Genomic DNA, 18,079 nt, shown 5'->3' on the forward strand with positions numbered 1-18,079 from the left:
AAAGACCATCCTTTCAGGTAACCTATTTTCTCCACAAATACAGTATGTCGATATTTCTTCAGCAAATCTGTACATATCAATAGACTCATGTTTACCCTTTTCTGTATAAGTGTTGCCTAGTTTCTAGCATAGCTTTTCTTTCTCCCCAACCAGATTGTAAGGTCAGTCCTCCAGGGCAAGGATGAGGTCTTCCACTTCAAGAGCTGTCTCTAGCATTATCTTGCTATACATACAAAAGGCACTTAATATTTGCAATTTAAATGACAATTTCTAACCAAGATTCATATATCAAATTATATAATTATACCTAACATGTAAGCCTATTTCTGAATATCTAGAAAGAGCCAAATAAAATGAACAATGTGGCTGATTGCCTAGTAGAGTGTTTCTGTTGATTAGTGGTCTTGGTGATGAGGTATGTTGTCTTTCACCTTAGAAAGACTGACTTTGGATTTCACTCCATGGTAGTTTCTGGAGTCATTCATTCAATGGCTAAGTGCTTGGTTGCTAACCGATGGTTAGCAGTTCGAACCCACCAGTGGTTCCATGAGAGAAAAGACCTGGCAATCTGCTCCCATAAAGATTACAGCCTAGAAACCCTGTGAGGCAGTTCTACCCTATGCTGTAGGGTTGCTACGCATCAGGATTGACTTGACAGCATACAACAACAAGGTGTAAAGTAACAGAGATTTGGTGTGCAATGGTTAAGCTCTCAGCTGCCAACCAAAAGGTCAGTGGTTTGAACCCATCAGCCGCTGCACAGAAGAAAAGACCTGACAATTTTTTCCTGTAAAGATGACAGCCTAGGAAACCCTATGGGGTAGTTTTACTCTGTCCTATAGGGTCGCTATGAGTCAGAATCGACTCAATGGCACCTAACAACAACAACAACAGGGGCAAAGCACTAAACAAAGTGCTGCGAAGAAGTCAAAGATCAATCAGATTTCAATTCCGTCCCAAAGAACTTGGAGTGGAAGTGACAAAGTATTACATAACTAGGTAGACATAACTAGGTAGGAAAAACCAAAGAAGAGCACTTAGAGTACAAGGGACAAAATGCTAGGGAAATTCTAAGTGAGCACAATAATTTTGATGGAGGAAATCAAAATAGGTTTCATTTGGGTTAGGTCTTGAAGCACACATGTTCTTTGACCGTGGAGAGATAGGAGAAACAACCACTGTATCTGTGTGCCTAGAGGCTTTCAGGGAAGAGCAACTCTGTTGATTTCCCTATAAGTTAAAAGAAGGTTTTCAAGGGGTATACGATTGGGAAAAACCTCTGGAATCAGACATGGAGGGCCTTGAATGACAGGCAGAAGCAGCCCACTTGTATGAAGGCCATAGGAGCCACTGCTTTTGTGCCGGTAATAAGAGCTGGAACTTCAAGGAAAAATAATAGCAGATGACATTCATTGAAAGCTATCTGTGTCAAGGGCTGTTCTTCGTATTGTTCCCCAGTAAGGTCTTACAAGCTTAAAAACAGCCAAAACAACAATTGGTCTCTATTCACCCGGAGCAACGAGAAAGGCGAGTCAGGAATAGGAGGATGATATGCAATGCGTGGCTAATAGCCTCCAGGAACAACTGCCTCCTGTGCCATCAGACCAGAAGAACTGATTGTGCCAGCTTCCATTACCAAACATATTGATCAAAGATTCTACACAGGAATCCTGATCAAAAGGGGGAAAAAGCAGAACAGAATTTCAAATTCTCATGGACTCCAGACTTCCTGGAGCATGAAGGTTGGATAACCCCCTGAAACTGTTGGCCTGAGATAATCTTTAAACTTTAAACCAAAAACATCCACTGAAGTCTTCTTAAAACAAAACAATAAAGCCAAAAACAAAACAAAACTCAGTGCCGTCGAGTCGATTCCGACTCATCGCGACCCTATAGGACAGAGTAGAACTGTCCCATAGAGTTTCCAAGGGGTAGTGCCTGGTGGATTCGAACTGCCAAGCCTTTGGTTAGCAGCCATAGCACTTAACCACTATGCCACCAGGGTTTCCAAAACAAAACAATAATCTAGCTTAATTAGAAAAAAATGTCTGCCTTGAGTATTACACTCTTTTAAGAACTATCTATATGGAATCAAATTGACAACAGCAACTCAAAAGGTTAGGTAGGAAGCTTAGGGGACAGTGAGTTTCTGTTAATGGGGGAGGAACAACTCAGGAAAGGAGGGTAAGAATGGTTGCACAACTCAGACAATGTAATCAATGTCTCCAAATTATACATGTAGAAACGGTTGCATTGGTGTATGTCTTCCTGTGTATATTCTCAACAACAACAAAATAAATAAAATTTAAAAAAATGTTTAAATGCCCAGTAATTCTACTCTGGGGTAGGTATCATGTAGGTTTTCTTGCATAAGACTGAGAAAATATGGGCATAAGGACATTTATTTGTATTAATTAAAATATGCAGACAACATATTTGGGTATAGCTAAAAATAAAATTTTCACAATATTAAAGAAAAAAATAATATTGTCCTCCAGTGGTATTATCAAGGATAGGGCTGGAGGGAACAGTGCACCTCACTCGGATGAGCTCTTTATCACTGAAACTCTTTAGAATTGCAGAGATGTGATAATAAAAAGCATACAGCTTTTTAGCTGTCTTCATTATTCTTTCGAAACTGTCTATAGACAACGCATTCCCTTACTGCCTGCATCTAGGGCGAATTGCAATCCACGTATTAACTTATTTAATCCTCAAACTATCCCTGTGAGATAAAAGAAAAAGAAAGTGAGATAGATAATTTTAATTATTGACCGAAAGGCACAGAGAGGTAAACTGATTTTCTCAAGATAACAAAATTAACAAATGGCAGAGCCAGAAAAGCTGGAAATCTGGTTCCTAATAACTACTCCAAACTACCTGACAAAAGGATTATAACTACTCTGAAATCAGGGACTATGCCTATTAAACTTAACTCCATGTAAAACCAAACCCATTGCCATGGAGTCCATTCCTCAGAAGGACAGAGTAGGACTGCCCCATAGGGCTTCTATGGCTGTAAATCTTTAAGGGAACAGATTGTCAGATTTTCTCCCATGGTGCAGATGGTGGGTTCAAACTGCTGATCTTTCAATTAGCAGATGAGCACTTAACCACTGTGCCACCAGGTAAACAGAAACTTAAAATGGTTATTTTGTGATGATTCCAGACTGAAAATGATCCATTTTTCTATATACACACATGATCATATACAGCTATACTCTGATTTTATGTTTGTTCTATTTTGAGTCCCAAGAGATATAAATCAGTATGTTTACCAAGAATCCAGGTAGATTTGACAAAACCCAAATGACTACAATTGCCTTGTCAGGCATGTGGCAGTAAGTGCTATGGCAGCTAGTGCACGGGCATGTCAGGCAGATAACGTTCTTAGTGGTTAAGTGGAATCATTTCTTTCCTTCTGACTAGATGGGCTATTTGCGATGTTTCTGCAACTCTTTTCAAGTGGTCCACGCGCTATTGTTCAAAATGGTTGTCCTTATTATTAAACCCTTTTACTATTCTAAATGCCAAGGCCGAAAGCTCCTTGTCAGACCATACTTCAAGCATGATTAGGCATTTTAAGAGAATTCTACAATTAGCTATTATTCAGCCCTTACATTGCACTTTGGATAAGACACCCTTTTGATGCGTGGATTCAGTAATTATAGTTTCAAATATGTGATACTTCCCGATTCTAGGTTCTTTCCCAGCCCCATTCTTTGTACCATGTCTTCCTCGTGCCTCTGCCCACCCCTGAACCCCACTTCTCTTCCTCTCACCCACCATGTCCTCCTCCACTATCACCACCATAGTCCCTAGTGAAGATTATTGGCATATAGTAAGTCCCTGAGTGGTGCAAACGGCTAAGCACTAAATTACTAGCAAAAGTTCGGTGGTTGGAACTCACCCAAAGGTGCCTGGGAAGACAGGCCTGATGATCTACTTCTGAAAGGTCACAGTCTTGAAAGCCCTAAGGAGCGGTTCTACTCTGCGCATATGGGGTCTCCATGAGTCAGATCCATTCGAAGGCAACTAACAACAACAAGAAGCATTAAACAGGTATTAGCAGTTGTTGTTACTGTTGCTATTGTTATTACTTTAACCTGTAGGGTTGATCCAAACTCAGGGCCTCACGAACTTGCCAGCTTCAATAGCTGTATCAATAATCTTTACTCTGGACTGGATGCCGCAAACAGTTAAGCACTCAACTACTAACCAAAAAGTTGGCAATTCAAACCCACCCAGAGGTGCCCCAGAAGAAAGACCTGGTCATCTGCTTCCAAAAGCTCACAGCCATGAAAACGCAGTGGAGTACGGTTCTACTCCACGGAAGTCGCCATGAGTCGGAATCGACTGGTCAGATAACTGGTTACTGGTTATATGTACTGCTTTACTTACTTTACCTCCACGGTTTCATTTAATCCTGGAAACAGCCCTACACAGTAGGAACTATAACTATCCCTATTTCCTATATGAGGAAAATGAGACTTAGAGAGATTCAGTGAAATATTCAAGATCATACCTTCATAAACAGTGGTGTCTGGATTTTATAGGAGGCCCGTGTGACTTCAGAGTCCTTGCTCCTAGTGCCTCCACTCCACAGAAGTTTCTCCTTCCCTGGGTATAATCAGAGGAAATAAAATGGCAGGCGAAAATAAGGGAAGTCTGAGAAAGGGCAGCTGTCAGAGGAAAGTTTCTGTAAGAAGCAAAAGGCCTATGATAGTTGTCTCTTTGGGTAGATGGGTGGTTTGTTTTTCTCTTGGGATAGAATCAAACCTCCAAAAAAAGCTATGAATCCCTACTGGGTCGTCCCCAGACTGTGGCTGGCTAACACTGTTACCATTTTTCTCTGTAAAAAATGATACTAGGAAAATTAAATTATTTTCTTCAAAATATGAGAATCCCAGATCACTGATCCTCACTAAAGAGAATTTGGTGTATGTATTTAGTGCATAAAACTTGTCTGCCTTGAATTAGCAAAAAAAAAAAAAAGACAGAAAGTTTAAAAAAAAACAAAAGTAAATTTTACTCAAAATATGTTAAGTGAAACTCTCCAAATTAAACTCATTTTTTAAGGTAATTGAATGCTGGCTTCTTTACTTATTTAAAAGCAATTCCATTCCACCCACTTTTCCTATTAGCATATCAGACATTCACAGGCACACCATAAATGTAGGGGTGCTTCACCTACTCCATTCTTTTCCTAGTCAACATGTCTTTTTGAGCAGAGAGAAAGGCGAAGAGAACACAAAACTTCCCTGCATAGCAACCGAATCTGAAGGTGCACTGTAATGGCAAACATGCCCTCAATTCAAAACAAATGTGCTTCATTTCCCCTTTGGCTTAGATGTATCTGGATGTGAATAATGCAGAATATGTCCAGAGTGTCCATGGAGCTTTCTTTAACCTCTTCCAACTCTGCCATCCACGTACTTAGATCCCCTGGTACAGGGGAGAAAGATAAAGCGGTAGGGGGCTTGCTTAATCAGCAAGAGCATTCACTCAATAATTACTTTCCTAGATAACCAAGATGGCAAATAGGTATTTTTATGCATGGTGGTCCTAGGTAAGTTGCCCAGGATGCTTGGAATGTTGAATGATAATGAAGTAATCAACCTCAACCAACTTCTGTTGGTACTAAGATTGGGTTTTCCATTAGCCATTCTCATTATCTCCATCTCCCTTGGGTATACAGGCTCTCTTGTGTATACAGTTCCTCTCCAGGACTTGGAGTAATGGATGTAGTTTCTAATTTTTAAATATATATCTAAATATCTATGAAATAAGTCCCTTTATTGTTGTCACTACTGCCACCACTATAGTAGTGCAAGGTGCCATCACTTCTCACTTGGTCCACAGTAACAACCTCCTAACCAGCCCCATGAACCAACTCTTGACCCTATAATCCTTCTCTTCACTACTGAGAAAGAAACCTTTTCAATTTACAAGTCTGATCATGTTACAGCCTACTTAAAACAAGTCAATGGCTTTCCATGACTCTTAAGGTAATGTTCAGACTTTTAAAAAATATTTTGGTTTTGGTGGCAATATACACAACCAGACATACATCCATTCACAATTTCTACATGAGCAGTTCAATGACATTGGTTACATACTTTACATTGTGTCACCATTCTGATTATCTCCACCCATATTGTTTCATCACCTTTAATTTAGGCTCTCTACCCCTTAAAGTTCTTGTCTGTGCTTTAGATTAACTGCTGTCAGTTTAAATTCATATAGATAATTCTTTATGAGTGCTATAATAAAGGCAGACATTCTTTATGAATTTGGCTAAACTGTCATGGGATAGTTTCAGTTCAAGGTTTAAAGATTATTTCCAAGTCCAGATTTCTTAACAAGGTCTACCTCAAGCCCTGCAGAGTCTAAATCTCCTTTCCAGCTTTATCTTGTATCATGTTCTTCCTAACACCCCCTGAACTCCAGCCACATTGGTGTTCCAGTTCCTTAAATGTGCCCTGCTCCTTCCCATCACAAGCCTTTGCACATGTTGTTCCCTTTGCCTGGTCTTCCTTTCTATCCCCAGCCAACCACCTCTATGTTTGTCAAGATACTCAGCCCAATTATCTTTCATCTGGGAAACCTTTCCTAGGGTGTCCATGTAACTTGGCACTAAATTGGAATACTTTTGAGAGTTAGACACTGTCAAAAATTAAGTTGGGACCACTGGCTGTAACCCTTTCCTCCCCCCCCCCCCCCATTTTATATCTCATAGCAATCTGTATAGGTATATTGCTGTTAATCCTAAGGGATGAGAAGAAGGTTAGATGCTGCTTTGGATATTGAAAGTCAAATCACTTCCCCTATCTCAATTCCCTTAATGATAGATTGCAATTCAAATTGTGGCCACCACTAGTTTTCAAAAGGAAAGATGTGCCTTCATCTCCAAACTTTCCTATGGGACAGAGAGGCAGTGTTTTAGGCTGGGTTCTCTAGAGAAGCAAAACCAGCAAAGCATACAAATATATATACAGAGAGATTTATATCAAGGAAAAGGCTCACGCAATTGTAGAGGCTGGAACATCCCAAGTCCGTGGATCAGAATAGAGGCTTCTCCCGATTCACGTAACCACAGGGGCTGGCAAACCCAAGATCCGCAGGTTGGAGAGCAGGGCTCCCACTCTCAGGCTGTGAAGATTGATGAATCTCAAGGTCTGCAGATAAGCTGGTAGCTCAAGTCCCAAGAGCTGGAGGTCAGATGAACACGGGGCAGCTGCAGAATCCAGAGTGAGCAAAAAAAGCCAGAACATCTGCTTATATTTGGATGTAGGCCACAGCTCCAAGGAAACTCCCTTTCAACTCACTGGCTACTTACAGCAGACCAATCATGAAAGTGATCACATATAAACACTGAGAATCATGGCCTGGCCAATTTAACACATAATCTTAACCATCACAGGCAGCATGGAAAAGAGAATATGTTCACCATGTGGGCATGGGCACCTAGGAACAAAGACATGCTTACTTATACACCCTCTCCTCACTTGTTGACATGGTTAGTTTACAAAGATCAGGTCATTAATGTGAAATCGGCATTATGTGAAAATGGAGCATTTAATGGTTTGCACCATCCATCCTAATATGATGACTGCTGCTTCTTTGCCAATTATAGCTTTAGCATCTACCTAGTCTTACCTCCTAGATAAGATGTATCAAGATACTTATTCTTAGAATTGTCCCCACTTCTTGATAATATCCAATCCAAAGCAAAGCCCTGCTTTCCTAAACCCTCCCCAAAGCCCCTTGACACAGGCCAAATTCCACATACATCCTTTCTATCACCCTCTTACTGAGACACCGCACTGCATGTTAGGGTTTTCCCTTACCTCACCAAGCAATATACCCAATTTGTTCAACCACAGGAGTGTTCTTAGTGGTCTCGGACGAGGAGGCACCTTTGATGCCAATATGCATAGATCTAGTCATTTATTTTTTTTAAATCATTTTATGGCATTCTGTTGTATGAATGAACCAAATTTTATTTAAGTGAGCATCTGCTGATAAATATTTAGGTTGTTTCTAATGTTACTGTAATAAATAATAATAAATAAATGTTACTGTAATAAATAAATGGCCTAATTATTTTCTTGGATAAATTCCTAAAAATATATCTGCTGTGTCAAAGATTAAGGTCACCTTCATTTTATTTTAGTTTTTTATAATACATGATATTTGTTAAAATAATAAAAAGTATAGATGAGTGTAAAGTCATAAATAAAAGCCCTCTTCCTCTCCCCAATACCTCAGTATCATTCCTTAAAGGTAACCATATGTGCCCTTCCATAATTTTGCTCCCCCTCAAAAAACAGATGCAAATGTAATTGTGCGTGTATGTGTGTATAGACACATATTCTCTTTTTTGACAAGGGTTGTTGTGCTTGTACCCAGTCCTGACTCATGCTACAAAATTACCCACCACAACAACTTAACTCTCACCAACAGCATAGGACAACTAAATGCACAGGAACAAAGACATCCTTGCTGTTTTTATCTTTAAAACAGAAATATTTAATTGCTTTTTGATCATAAAAATAATAGATGTTCATTAGGGAAAAATATCAAACACAACAGAGAAGCAGTTCCTAAAAAGTAAAAATCGCCCATAATCTATTCCTCTTTAAACAGATGTATTGCTGCTACCAAACCAGAACAGTTGCCACTGAATCAATTCCAACTCATTCTAAAAAATGTTCCTTAAAACAAGGATGGCAAGACTTTTACTTACTTACTTTGGACACATCATCAGGAAAGACCAATTGTTGGAAAAGGACATCATGGTTGGTGAAGCAGAGGACCAATGGAAATGAGGGAACCCCTAAATGAGATGGACGGACACAATAGCTTCAACAATGAGCTCAAGCGTACTCACAGTTATGAAGGTGCACAGGACTGGCCCACGTTTCCTTCTGTTGGTTGTCAGGATCAGAGCCAACTCAACGTCAACTAACAACAACATCAACAACATTTTTCAGCACAGAAATCTAAGGTGTAGAGTATTAAGAAGAGCACTGAAAGGTCAAAGTCACTCAGTGTTGGTTTCTTCGTTTTTAAAAGTCAGCTAACAATGTCTATTTCTCAAGGATATTTTTGGACATTAAATGAGATAATATACAGAAAGAAGTTCCGTGCATTTATCCTGACCACAAAATATGTATGAATAAATGATAATAATTGATATTATTACACCAAAAAAAAAAACCAAAACAAGTCCGTTGCCATCAAGTCAATTCTGACTCATAGCTACCCTATAGCAACCCTATAGAACAGAGTAGAACTGCCCCATAGAGTTTCCGAAGAGCGCCTGGTGGATTCAAACTGCCGACCTTTTGGTTAGCAGCTGTACTCTTAACCACTATGCCACCAGCTTCTCCATTGTTATTATGAGTAGTAATATTTGACTTATCTGCCACATTAAGTTAATTCTGTGTATTGATCCTAATTCCATCCTTTCACATTAAGAATAAGCATTAAATCTATTTCCTTTAAGCTTAAGACCTTGAGTTGCAACCTTTATACTAAGTGGCTAGGAAATTTAAATAATATGAGTCCAATTGGCTAGTCCCTAAAAAAAAGGAAAGAAAAATATCGTCCATACTGTCCTCTGTCACATGGGGCCGCTGCAAGTCAAAATTCACTCGACAGCACTAGATAGCACCTAATAACATCTTGCTAATCATTTCTTTAGCTGCAGTCTTCTATTGATCTCTCCCTTGGAGAGTTTGAGAATATTCTAATACTGCAGAGAGCTTACCCAGAACTTTGGCACTTGATAAATGTCTCCAGATTCTATCATAAACAGCAATAATGTAGTTTGGGTGAAAATAAAGAGCCCGCCATGGGAGGCTCTGAAGGATGAGCCGACAGATTCCATGGACCCAATTCCCCACTACAAAAAGAGATATTTATTGCCTGCAGCACAGCTGAGGGACGGGATTTGGAAATGTCATAGAAAGTAGTCTGTGGCTGAGGTCCTGGGACTCAGCCCAGGATAAGGCATTTGGCAGGGTCAGCCCAAGAATGGCAAGAAGCCTGCTTTCCAAACAGCAGCTGCAAAAAGAGGCCGAGTTTGTTAAAACTTATTTGGCCTCGTTGTCATCTCCCACTGCACCCCTTCAGGCACTCTCCCAGGCACAGTGTGGTCTTTGTAATCCCAGACCGGGGAGCCAGGCAAAGAGTGAAAGGAGGGGTAAGGGAAGACAGGAGGGAGAGAGAAAACTGGGAGAAATGAGAAAGAAAAACAAATAGAAGAAACCTGGAGTGGAGACTAGAATTTACTTCTTGAATGAACAATAAGAGCAATGCTCAAGATAGCACTGACAAAGGAATCTTTTCCACAAAGGAAACCTGGGTCCTTTCTGAGTGGATATTGGTGTTTTACTTGAATCTATAGATGCATTATTATTATTATCAGTATTATTTCCTTTATCAAAGCTCTTAATATCTATTATTTTATTTTAACTTCAAATTTAAATAATTGAAAATTTAAAACAACGTTTTCTTTTCATTTTAAACAATCATTTTCCATTTTACTGAATATACAGCGCAGAAACATCAAATAATTGGCCTAAGATCACCCAAGAAGTTGATGACCAAGGGGATATTAGGAAGCTGACTCCCAGAATCTCAACCCAATGCTCTGTCTATAAGATGAGGCTACTGAATACTTACTTCTGCTTTTCTATTTGTTTGGTAGATTGAACACATGGTTATGTATAGCACTAATTGATAGGAACAGTTTGGTAACCTAGAACTCAGGTTCAGTAAACAGGTTGACTAGGTATGAATTTGAACTTCATCATGCATTAGCTGTGTGACTTTAAGAAAGGTCCTTAACCTCTCTGTGCCTTAGGTTTCTTATCCATAATGGCAATATCCAAAATGGGGATAATTATAAAAAATCCTCAATAGGGTTTTCGTGAAGATTAAACAAAATAATGGTCATGAAGGTTTATCATGGCGCCTGGCACACAGTAAAACCACCAGCTACCATCAAGTCAACCCTGACTTATGGCGACCCCAAACAGTCAGAGTAGAACTGTGCTCCATAGTGTTTTCGATGGCAAAATTTTTGGAAGTAGATTGACAAGCTTCCTTCCCAGACACCTCTGGGTGAACTCGAACCTCCTACCTTTCAGTTAACAGCTGAGCACTTAAATGTACCACCCAGGGACTCAAACACATAGCAAGAACTCAGTAAATGTTTGGAAGGTATGGCAAGAGCCTAGGTACTAGTCAATTACTATCAGATTATGTAGACAGGCTTTTCCAATCACAAAGTGGATTTTGAGAAAGTATTCTTATGATTTCCATTAAATTTTGATGAAAAAAGCAGTTGAGGTTGTTTGCAGCTAGGGAGAAGAGTTGTTCCAAGGGAACGCATACCAGGAGGCAAACTTTGGTGCTTATTTACCTGAAGTTACCAAGTCTCAACATATTGGGAGAAGAGGCATCCTGAATACTGCACTTCGCTAGGGCAACCTCTAGAGTCGCTAGATTCCATGGGGAAAAGCCACCCCACATATCAATGGTTCTTTACCTTTAGGGAGAAATTTAAGACTCCAGTGAAAGCTATGGGGAAAATGCACAAACATGCAAACTTTGGCATCCAGTTTTAAGGGTTAAGCCCCTACATAATGTCAAGCACACTTTGGAAGATGAAGAAAAGATAACTGACATGTTGGGCAAAAACGGCCTTGCCTTTCTGCATTTAAGATTTGCAGAGCAGTGGGGTTTTGATCTTAGATTACTCTCCCAGTTGACTTCTAAGTGTCAGCAGCTCCTGTAGCCTATTTAGCTGGTAAGGGTACAAATAAATATCAGGCCAGAAGTGGAGAAATAGGACAGAAGTTGGGGGAGGGCTGCAGCAAATGTGTAGGCGAGAACCTATAACTTTTCACTGTGCCCCCCTCAACTTTCTTGCATGATAAATGGCACAAAGAATCCGGATGGGTTTATAGGAGCAAAGGTCCGTCCCAGCTCTATGATTCTGTACTGAGAAAATGCAATCTCCTCCACTTTTTCCATGAGACATTAGCTGTTCTTTGTAGTTATGAAGGCAGCAGAATTATTATTAGTTCTATGGAAAATATTGAACCACAGTTGTTCTCAGGAGTATCTTGCTGCTTAAGCTTAAATGTCATAAGGTAGTTGATTATATATAGATACCAATAGGGCTGGCAAAAGCCTACAGCCCACAAAGGAAAAGGCACAAAGAAATGACAGAAGTGGGCACAAACTAGAGCTGGAGATATCAGGGGCAGATAAGACATTCCTTCTGAGAATGGTTATTTAGCTTTAGAATTAGCAATCCGCAAGTTTTCTTCCTTTTACCCGTTCAGCTAAAGCAGCCATTGCTCAGCCTTGGATGATAGTATTCTCTTAGTAAAATTGCAAGTAAGGAGCATTCTGGCCACGTCTTGGCAGATGTTCTGGCCCTCTTGCCCACGTGGCCTCCTTCTAAAAACCCATTAAACTGGTCTGACTGGGCCTTCCCAAGGATCTGTCCAAAATAAAAGTAAAAAAGGAAAGTGTGACTCAGTCTCTTGAATATCTTAAAAATCGGACTGATTCATAGAATCAAAACGCCTTGGAGTTGAAAGTACTATTCACCTACATTTATCCACTTCCGATTACAACAGAAGAGGGATAGGCAGGTTGAGTCAAAACCAAAAAACCAAACCCATTGCCGTTGAGTTGATTCCGACTCATAGTGACCTTATAGGACAGAGTAGAACTGCCCTATAGGGTTTCCAAGGAGTGCCTGGTAGATTCTAACTGCCGACCTTTGGTTTAGCAGCCTAGCTCTTAACACTGCGCCACCAGGGCTCGACAGGCATAGTGTGTAAAAGGGCCAAACTAGATTTTTTTTTCTTTTAAAGAAACGAGGCTTCATTAACTCAGGTACACAAAGTACATACAGTAACAAAAATTAATCTGACAAACTGTTGCCAAGCAGTGAGCCAACTTTAACGAATAGACAAGGGTGGTTTGTAATCCTATATCAATTACTTATGTACAAATGAATGTCCTAAAGGGTTTCAAGATACCTTGTGTTTTTCAGTATCCCTATAATTCCATTCTGTACTGTGGTTTGCTAATCACTTTTCTTCTTTCTACACATAGGACAACATCTTCAATCCAGACTTTATGCAAAAAATTCTGAATTATTTTTTTTTATCTGGAAATCCTGGCGGCGTAGTGATTAGGTGCTACGGCTGCTAACCAAAGCATCGGCAGTTCGAATCCACCAGGTATTCCTTGGAAACTCTGTGGGGCGAGTTCAGTATCCACTCAACGGCAGCATGTTTGGTTTGGTTTTGGTTATCTGATGCAAGAAGGAGCCCTGGCGGCACATTGGTTAAGCACTTGACTGGTAACTGAAAGGTCGGTGGTTCAAATCAACCAGCCGCTCCACAGGAGAAAGATGTGGCAGTCTGCTTCCGTAGGGATGACAGCCTTGCAAACTCTGTGGGGAAGTTCTACTGTGTTCTATAGGGTCACTATTAGTCAGAAACGACTTGACGTCAGAGTGTTTTTAACAGGTCCGATGCAGTTCTAAATATGCACGCATTTCTATCTATCCCCTAATTTTACCTTCAGCCCAGCCTCTCTCCTGAGCTCCACATCCATATTTCCATTTTTCCACGATTGTTAGCTGTATTAAGTTGGCCCCTGACTCATGGTGACCCCACGCACAACAGAACAAAACACTGCCTGGTCCCCACAATAGGTTGCAGATGATGTTGAACAGGTTTCAGCAGAGCTTCCAGAATGAGATGGACCAGGAAGAAAGGGCTGGCAATCTACTTCTGAAAATCAGACAATGAAAACTGTATGGATCACAATGGTCTGATCTCCACTGCAGCAGTCTTTGAATTGGGATATTTGTACCCTCCTATACAAAGGCTTTCTAAAGGGTCTGCAGACACTAAGAGTTTCAAGGGAATACATTCTCAGATCCTCAGTTTCCATGTGTGATTTATCCTAAATCTTATCTGCCTAAAAAATGCCTGTAGTCAGCATTATGCCAATTCTCTTCCCATCCCCATTCCCACTTTCTCCCTTTTTAACAAAAGAAAAGCATAGCTCTCACCCATCCAGAATTATATTATGGGGTCCAAACCTACGAAGCTCTAATGAAGAGTTCGAAATAATTGAGTAAGCTTAAGAAAATGAATGACACCAGCAAATGGGCAGCAAATCGTTTTGTAAACCAAGTGGTTTCCAATTCTTTGCTTTCAACAAATTTAAAGAATAATTTAATGAACATGTCATTGGACACATCATTAAAAATTAGTTCGATGATATGTTATTATGTGATTTTTTGGCATTTATCTTTAAAGGTTAGAATTAGAATACATTGTTATTATATAAAAAAAAACCTCCTTCTATTTCATCTACTTATATATGTGAACTCAGCACTTGTATCTATAAAACCAGAAAACTGATAGAGAATTGCTACTGCATCATATCTTATTCTAACAATAAGTAATTTTTGTCCTTGATACATTTGATACATGAGCTAATTAAAAAAGAAACCCAGCCCCAACCATCTCATTAAGGGATACATTTCCAATACAATTTTTCTTTTTATATTTAATAAATGTTTATTGAAATTTGTATTATGTGTTATTTTGACCATTTGTCTACTAATTATCACAAATAAATTGATCCAGAAGAAATTCTTAAATCTTACACCTTATAGACATATGAAATTTTTGATTTTTTAAAATCTCAATTTATATGGATGTTTTTGGGGCAACTAAATAGATAGAGCTGGTGGCACAGTGCTTAAGAGCTTGGCTTGTAACCAAAAGGTTAGCAGTTCAAATCTACCAGCCACTCCTTGGAAACCTATACGGCAGTTCTACTCTGTCCTACAGGTTCACTATGAGTTGGAATCAACTCATGGCAACAGGTTTAAGCAAACAGAATGATCGCTTTCAACCCCAAAAAACTGTATCACGTTAGGATAAAATTTAGTGGGAAAAGTGGCTGGAAATACAAGTTCAATGAAAAAAAGAGGAATAATGTAAAAATTTAGGCTGTTTAAGAAAAACTTAAGTATATTTTTAAATAGATGATGGATATCAAATCACTATGGTTTATAGGATCTTGGATACATTTAGAAGGGTTTTATTATAAAATGTAAATAGCTACAACACACAGGAGATTATACCCTTTGTAACTATTTAAACACAATGAAATATATTAGATGTCAAATTACAAATCTGCAAAAGGGTACTTTTTCAAAATTCTTTAATGGTTCTGGGAAAAAGAAAAGTTGGAAATCCATTGCTCTTGAGCCTTGAGTCTCAAAATGTGTTCCTTATACTATATCGGCATCACCTGTGGGCTTGTTAAAAAAAAACTCAAAGTCCCTGGCCCCTCACCACACCCATGATGATGAAGCAGAATAATTTTAATAAGATTCCTAGGTGATCCACACTCAGTTAAAGGTTAGGAACTGCTCTACAGTATTCCTTCACCTGGATAGTGTCCCAAAGTTAACCTATTACCCTGTTAACCATCAACATTTTTTCCATTTACTTTCCTGTCCTGTTTAATGGAATCAGCATTCAGTTAACCCTAGTTTTTTTTTAGAAACCCTAGAGTCATCCACAACCCCTCTCCACTTCCTTCCTCCTCACATCCAATCAGTCAAAGAAGCTCAATCAAGCTGATTTTCTTCATTAATCACTATTACCAGGTATTGTGGCATAGTGGTTAAGTGACACGGGTGCTAACCAAAAGGTCAGCAGTTCAACCCTATGGGGCAGTTCTATTCTGTCCACTAGGGTCGCTCGCTGAGTCAGAATTGACTCAAAGGCAAAGAGTTTTTTTGTTTTGTTTTGTACCAAGTATTGAGACTAGAAAGTTCAATAAAATAATGTTTGAGTTGGCCTTAAATATTTCTCTTCCAATGCCTTCTCTGGTGGACCTCTCTAAGGGACTTCCCCCCTCCCCCACCCCATGATTCCTGCCTTTTGGTGTTCACATCTTTGTGTAATCTCCTCTCTTTCAGTGTGTGTGTTGGGGGGAGAAGGGGAATCTGTAACTTTCTTCTAGCCAATAGAATAAAAGATGTCATTCCCATGATTACACTGCATAGAACTCCTAGTATACTTGCTCTAGAGTTTCCGTCTCCGCTGTTGGTCTTGAAAAAATGAGCTGCCATGTTATGTACTGTCTATGGAGGAGGCTATCTGGTAGGAACTCTAAGAGCTAAAGGCAGCCTTGAGTGATAGAGAGCAAAAAACCTGAAGTTTTTGGTACTACAGTCTCACACACACACACGCACACACATATACACATACACAAAACACACTAGTAACCTGAGTAAGCTTTGTTATTATTATGCGCTGTAGAGTAGATTTTCAACTCATAGTGACCCCATGTGACAGAGTAGAACTGCCCCATAGCATTTTCTAGGCATAATCTTGACAGGAGCAGATTGCCAGTTCTTTCTCTGCTGCTGAGTGGGTTCACAGTGCCAACATTTCAGTTAGCAGCCGAGCGCTTAGCCATTACACCACTTGGGCTCCTTCGAGTGAGCTTGGAAGCAGATTTTTCTCCAGTTGGGCTTCCAGATGACAACAGTCCAGGTTACAGCTTGATGGCAACCTTGTGAGAGATCCTGAACCCAACTAAGGGAGACCCCTGCTAAGCCATTCCTGGACTCCTGACTCAAAGACACTGTGAAACAAGTACTACAGCCTCTGCCAGACTGAGTCCAGCACAACTAGATGGTGCCTGGCTACCACCACCGACTGCTCTGACAGAGATCACAATAGAGCGTCCTGGACAGAGCTGGAGAAAAACATAGAGCAAAATTCTAACACACACACACACAAAAAGACTTACTGGTCTGATAGAGACTGGCGAAACCCCAAGAGCACGGCCCCCTGCACACCCTTTTAGCTCAGAAATGAAGTCGCTCCTGAGGTTCACCCTTCAGTAAAAGATTGGAGAGACCCACGAAATAAAATGGGACTAAATGGGCACACCAGCCCAGAGACAAGGAAGAGAAGGCAGGAAGTGACAGGAAAGCTGGTAATAGGGAACCCAAGGTTGAGAAGGAAGAGTGTTGACATGTCTTAGAGTTGGTAACCAATGTCACAAAACAATATGTGTACTAATTGTTAAATGAGAAGCTAGTTTGTTCTGCAAACCTTTATCTACAGGAACATTATTTAAAAAAAAGATACTGTGAAATACTGCATATGTTGTTTTAAGCTACTATGTTTGTGGTTATTTGTTACATAATGTAGAACACTATACACCCTCTGACAATGCTTTAGCTGGACAGATACAAGAAGAATCTCATCATTGTTGCTTTTCTACTCACAGTCTCTCTCCCCTTTTCATCAAGCTTCTAGGCTTGATGAAAAGCCAACAGAATAACTGGAAAACAAATCCCACCATGTTAAATCCACACTTAAAACACTTCATGGGTCTCCACATCCCCATGGGCCCCACCCCACTCCCAACCTCCTCTCGCCTTGCCCCACGCATTGTATATTCTGACTATGTGATTGTCATTGTTCTCCAAGTACCCCAGGCTCTTCTACATTTCTCATCTTCACACATGCTGTTCTCTTGAAGTGGCTTTCCTCTCTTCACCATCTGGTGAATTCTTACTCATCCTTTAGGGTCTGGCAGAACTTGACACATAGCATGTGCTCAACAAATATTTCTTGAGTACATTTGTGTCTTGAAATCTTCACCTATTTCTCAGGTAGAGCTATTGACTCCATTCTCTGAGCTCCTTTAACAAATAATCCACAGCTATTGGTGCTTTATGATTGTAACTTTCCCACCATCTTATCAGTACCTTGCCTAGAAAGAAAAGACAGAATCGTATTCTTCTTTGTATCCCAGGAGCCTAATAACATTGCCAAGCACACAGCAGACTGTCAGTAAACATGTGTTAAATGAAAAAAATATAAAAGCACAAGTTACTTGCATATAATACAATACTAAGTGATGGACCAATCAATTTAAAAGGCCCTCAAGAAGTATCACGTCTATACATCAAGAGAGACTATGAGGATGA

Source organism: Elephas maximus, chromosome 20, assembly GCF_024166365.1.
Source record: "Elephas maximus indicus isolate mEleMax1 chromosome 20, mEleMax1 primary haplotype, whole genome shotgun sequence".
Classification (NCBI taxonomy): domain Eukaryota; kingdom Metazoa; phylum Chordata; class Mammalia; order Proboscidea; family Elephantidae; genus Elephas; species Elephas maximus.